Below are 5752 nucleotides of genomic sequence, written 5' to 3'. Positions count from 1 at the left end.
TAGAGTGCCACTCATGATCGTTTTAACCAGGTCCTGCCACCATGAACAATGCTGCTGTAAATCACCTCACACTGCTTTGGGGGGCACTTGTAGGATGAACACTGAAGGGCTGGAAGCAGGGCAGCGGCAGGGACGGATTTGTGCTTGACGAAGATGCTGGTACACAAAGCCGAGGTGCGCTTCTGATGCTTCATGCAGCTCCCTGCCCCGCCCGCTCCAGGTCAAGGTGGGAGACTGGAATAAGGTGCCCTCCCAACTCCTGCTCACAGCCTTTTTCCTTCCCGTCCACTCTGCCCTCCACGAGATGTGTCCTCTGAGCACTGGCTCCAGCCCCAGAGCAGGTAGCCCTCTACCCAGCTGGCTCCCAGTGCCCGACTGGCTTCTGGACTATTTGGTCCTAACCATTTACAGTGACCTCGGAAGTCCCTAAGTTATGTAAACCCAGCTGTATGTGATCTCAACAAGAGAGAGCATTGGGGAGGAGAGTGTGAGCACCTTCCCCTCTCGCCTGAGGGTCCTGAGGCCGGAAGGACCAGCACTGAAGACACACAGAAGGGCTTCTGAGCCTCCTCCCCCTCCAGGACTAGTGCCAGGTCCAGTGGCTGAACTGAGCTCAAGGGGAACTTGCAGAGCACAGAGCCTGTGTTTGCAGCCCAGGACCAAGTAGCGTCTGAGCTGGTGGAGGTGAGCAGTGGAGGAAGTCTGGGCTGAACTGGGTCTTGCAGTCACTGTTTGATCTGGGGAATACAGTGGAGTCACATATGTGCAGTAAAAACTTTCTGGAATTCAGCTATATGCTTCCAGACTGAATGAATAGTCACCATCCAAGAAATCCCACGTGTTCATTCCGCTCAGGGGCAGAGATTCGGAGAGGGCACGAGATGGGCACCATGAATCTGCTGTTCCCTCGGGTGGTCGTGAGTCTTCTGGGGCTCTCGCACTGGGATTCAAGGTAACCCTAACTATTGTAACAACCTGCAAGATGTTCAGTGCCTCGCACAGGACAGAAATTTACTTCTAACTCATGTTAAATCTTAATCCGGTGCTCCTGACTGGCAGGCAACTTTCCTGCAAGTGGTGATTCAGGGGCTCAGGCAACTCCCATGTTGTAGTTCCTCTGTTTTCCATGTGTGGCTTCCAGGATTGCCCTGCTTGCTTGCACCGTGCACGTGGAAGGACGTGTGCATGGAGGATTGCATGGGGCAGGTTTTCATGAGAAGGCAGGGGATCGGCATTTACCACTCCCATTCCCACCCCATTGGCGACATATGAGTTGTCATAAGTGCAAGGGAGGCTGGGAAATACAGATTAGTTGTGGGCCTGTGAAGAAGAGGAACTTGACTTGGTAAACAGCATCTTACCATGCTAAGTGTGAGTTTGCTGTTGAAAGACAGATTTTTCTTATAAAAGGAGTCCTTAGGCCAGGTGCGGTGGCTCACGCCTATAATCTTAGCTCTCTGGGAGGCCGAGGCAGGCAGATTGCTCAAGGTCAGGAGTTCGAAACCAGCCTGAGCAAGAGCAAGACCCCGCCTCTACTATAAATAGAAAGAAATTAATTGGCCAACTAATATATATAGAAAAAGTAAAGCCGAGCATGGTGGTGCATGCCTGTAGTCCCAGCTACTCGGGAGGCTGAGGCAGTAGGATTGTTTGAGCCCAGGAGTTTGAGGTTGCTGTAAGCTAGGCTGACACCATGGCACTCGCTCTAGCCTGGGCAACAAAGTGAGACTCTGTTTCAAAAAATAAATGAATAAATAAATAAAAGGGGTCCTTAAATCAATGACTTTCACTGGTATTTACCCAAAGAAAAGCCATTTATTTGTTCCAGTGCTGGAGAAAAATAGGCTGTGCTGAACTTTATCAGAAAATCACACTCTTCTATATTTTGTGGGCAATTTAACCACTTCGGTACGGTGCTCACCGGCCGCAAAACCTTGCCCACAGCCAGCACTCATAGTCTGCACGATAGTTTGTGCTGTGCATTGACGCCGCATCCGTTTTGCTCTTGTGTGATGAGGAAAGCTTTAAAGCACTGAAAGCTTGTTTTACTTTACAGGCAGCTTTGCTTGTAATGTAAATCAGAATAGGTAACATATACATATATGTTTTTATTATGTTATTTTTAAATGTTCACAATTGTGTTTTGATAAATGAAAATTTAGAAAAGTCAATTCAAAATTGTAGTTTTATTTCACTCATATCATAAAGAAATAAGGCAAGTTTTTGAATATTACGATAAATTTTATTCTTTATGATAAATTTCCAAGCATGGGGCTACACATAGGCCAACATTACATTGTTTACAATAGTATCTAGTACTACGCCTTTTATTATTTTTGAGCATACAATACATCTTCTTAATGGATTTTTCCTTGTTTTATCACTATTGTAAGGTGCTGGAAAATGTCTTTCTCTAAAACGCATGAGATTTTCTTTTTTTTTTTGAGACAGAGTCTCACTTTATTGCCCAGACTAGAGTGAGTGCCATGGCGTCAGCCTCACTCACAGCAACCTCAAACTCCTGGGCTCAAGAGATCCTTTTGCCTCAGCCTCCTGAGTAGCTGAGACTACAGGCATGCGCCACCATGCCCGGCTCATTTTTTACATATATATTAGTCGGCCAATTAATTTCTTTCTATTTATAGTAGAGACGGGGTCTCGCTCTTGCTCAGGCTGGTTTCGAACTTCTGACCTCGAGCAATCCACCCGCCTCAGCCTTCCAGAGTGCTAGGATTACAGGCGTGAGCCACCACGCCCGGCTGCATAAGATTATCTGATGCAGTACAAGGGTTGTATTGCCTCAATTTGGAGTACTGTTGTAGAAGTTTTGTTATTAACGCTAAAGTGGATGCTCATCTGTGCGCCTTCATATCACGGCTGTCGGCTAAAGTCGCTGTGCACGTTCATCTGTGGCTATCCACTATAGTCAAAGCTCATACAGAAGTGGTTAAGGAACATTCAAGGGCAAATTTGGTAACTACTTAGAATCTGGCTCCAGTGAGCTGGGGCTCCACTGTATTTCCAGCAAGGCCTGTCTTCCCCACTGTACAGTTGTGCTGGGCCCATCTTCCTGCAGATAATTCTAGAACAGTTTCTAGAATTGTTACCTACAATCCTGCAAGGCACATGCAGTAGTCAGGCTAGGCTAGGTTATGCTATGGTAACAACCCCTCCAATCTGTCACTTAATACAGCACACATTTCTCATGTCTATTGTGGGTCAGCTGTGGCTCTATTTCATACCATCTCTCTGAGACCCAGACTGATGGAGCAGCCTCTGTGTGGATCATTGCTGGTCACCCTTTTATATGGAAAAGGGAAGAGTGAGTATGGTGGCGATGGCACTTCCCCTTGCATTTCACTGGCCAGAACAAGTCACATGATCTTTGTCTCCACATGGAGACATCAAATCGTCAATCGGAAATGAATCCAGAGCTCAGGGCTGCAGAAATGGATTTTGAAGTCAGTGGGAGAGAGATGATCTATGGTCACGAGGCTGGCTGAGCATGTATGGAGGTAAGAGAAGTGCCCAAGGAAACCCGCAATTTAGATAGAAGCTGAGCAGAGCAGCAGCCGCTGGCAAAGGAGAAAGGAAACTAGGTGGTGTTGGGGAGCCCAGGGTGGAAGGAGGGGTGCCCCACTGTGCCGAATGCTGGGAGAGGCTGAACCCAACTACTGGATTTAGCAACAGGACGTCACGGTGATGCCAGTTAGAGCACTTTCCATAAAGCAAGGGGTGGAGACAGAAGCTAACTAGAGTGGTTTGAAGAGGTAATGAGAGGTGGGGAAGGGAAGAGAGACCACAGAACTCTGGGGAAATTCTGGTGACAGAAAGGGAGGACAGGGTGGGAGTCAGTTAAGGAAGAGTTGTTTATATGGGAGAGAGGAAGGCACGGTTGTACACTGATGACGATGGTCCAGGCAGGAGAAAGAAGTTGATGGCTCTGGAGAGGAAGGCGGTCCATGGAGGAGTGCAGCCCTGAGGACTGGGGAGGAGTCCTCTGCATGAACAGGAAGGAGGACAGAGTCCAGATGCGGCAGATTTGTCGCTGGGAAGGGGAGAGTGTTCCTGCCCAATCTGCTTCTATTTTCTCAAGGAGGTGAGAGAAAGTGGGCGGGAATGTAGGCAGCTGAGAAGAGGGGAGGTGTGAATGGCTGGTTGAAGGGGATCTCACACAAGACACAGAAGCGCAGCCGGAGCAGTTAGGCCCCCCTTGAAATGTGCTGCCAGGTGTTTAAAATGAGATAAGTGTGGGGGGACTCGGGGTGGGAGGGCTCCTCCTCTAACTACACGCAGCTGCTCAGGGGCAGTGCAGGGAAGGAGGGGGCTTTTCCCACTAAATATCACAGGGGAGGGACAAAGCACAGAATCTAAGCTGGGCAAAACTGAAATGAAGAGGGGCAGGGGGTTATGGATGGGAAAGTGGCTGGGTCAAGGTCACCGAGGCCTCGATGGGAAGAATGGTTGGTGGAAAGCAAGGCTGAGGTTTCAGAGGTGGCGTGGGTGTTGGTAATGGCAATGTCATGGGTGGCCAAGACAATGGAATAGGCCCACCACAGACACTCTTGCCTGCTTGTCACTGGTCCCCAGAGGCCAGTAATAAACAGCACTAACAAGTAGCATCGAACGTGTGCCAGGTACCAGATGAAGAGCTTTAAATTAATTACTTCTCTTGAGGGAAGATGTAGGAGAGTTTGGGGATGCAGGGCTGACTCACTCGCCCATTGCACACACGCTGAGCCAGCACCGCTGAGCGCTGTGCACTAAATACAGCTCGTACTTGAGTCAAGCCACTGGCCACGTAAACTCAACTGGGGAGGAAACAAGGCTCATGGGGTCAAGCCCACATGGGGGAACAGGAATAAGACCCTAAAATAGTCATCATTACATTTGCACCTTGCACCAACCCAGCTCATTTCACAGATGGGAAAAGAGATCAGAGAGGTTGAGTTGCCTTCTCTTGCTACACAGCAAGGAGACCCAAGCTTCCCTCTGCAAACCTAGGATCTTTGTAACTTCCTCAGCAAAGGACGGCCTGGCACCTACAGCTCTACCTGGCCCCAGGGGGCTGGTGCATCCAGGCTGATTGCGCCTGAATCCTCTCCCAAATAAAGGCCCTTGGTGGTTGTGAGGCAGGGTAGGGAGAGGACACCCCTGTCCCTCAATCCTCCCGAAGAGCCCAGACCAGAAGTCTCAAGGGGGCACTTCAGTTCCTACTGCCCTGGGCAGAGTCCTCCCCAATCTGACACACCCCAATTTGCAGAGGGACAAGCTCACAGTACAGGGTGCAGGCTGGGCACACCCGCTGGTGCCAGCCCAGGAAGCGGGGACACACCCGCTGCGGCTGGAGGGCAAGAGGCCAGAAGAAGGAGCCTTCCTTGAACGCTGCTCTCAGGGAAGAGCTCTCTAGGCAGCGGGAACAGCCAGTGTGAAAGTTCCAGAACTCCCTGGCCAAGCTGGGCTCCTGGAGGATTTGGCAGGGAGATGTTGCTACTGCAGGAGCCATTGCAGAGGGGCTGGCCAGGCAGGCCCCATCCTCCCACCTACCTGGGCATCATCTCCCTACCCAGCTCTAGGACAGCTGGGTGCCAAAAGGACAGCTGACTCTGTGGGCAAGGCCATGGGGCCACGTCACTACTGGTGTGACTTTGGTTAGTCCTCTCCTTTTACAGATGAGAGTCGTCTCTACTCACTACTTCAAGATTTCGGGGTACCCCCTACCACCACCATTAACCTCCTTTGTGACTCAGAC

This window comes from Microcebus murinus, chromosome 19 (genome assembly GCF_040939455.1).
Source record: "Microcebus murinus isolate Inina chromosome 19, M.murinus_Inina_mat1.0, whole genome shotgun sequence".
Classification (NCBI taxonomy): Eukaryota; Metazoa; Chordata; class Mammalia; order Primates; family Cheirogaleidae; genus Microcebus; species Microcebus murinus.
The sequence above is the reverse complement of the archived record's forward strand: the minus strand, read 5'-3'. Positions refer to the sequence as shown.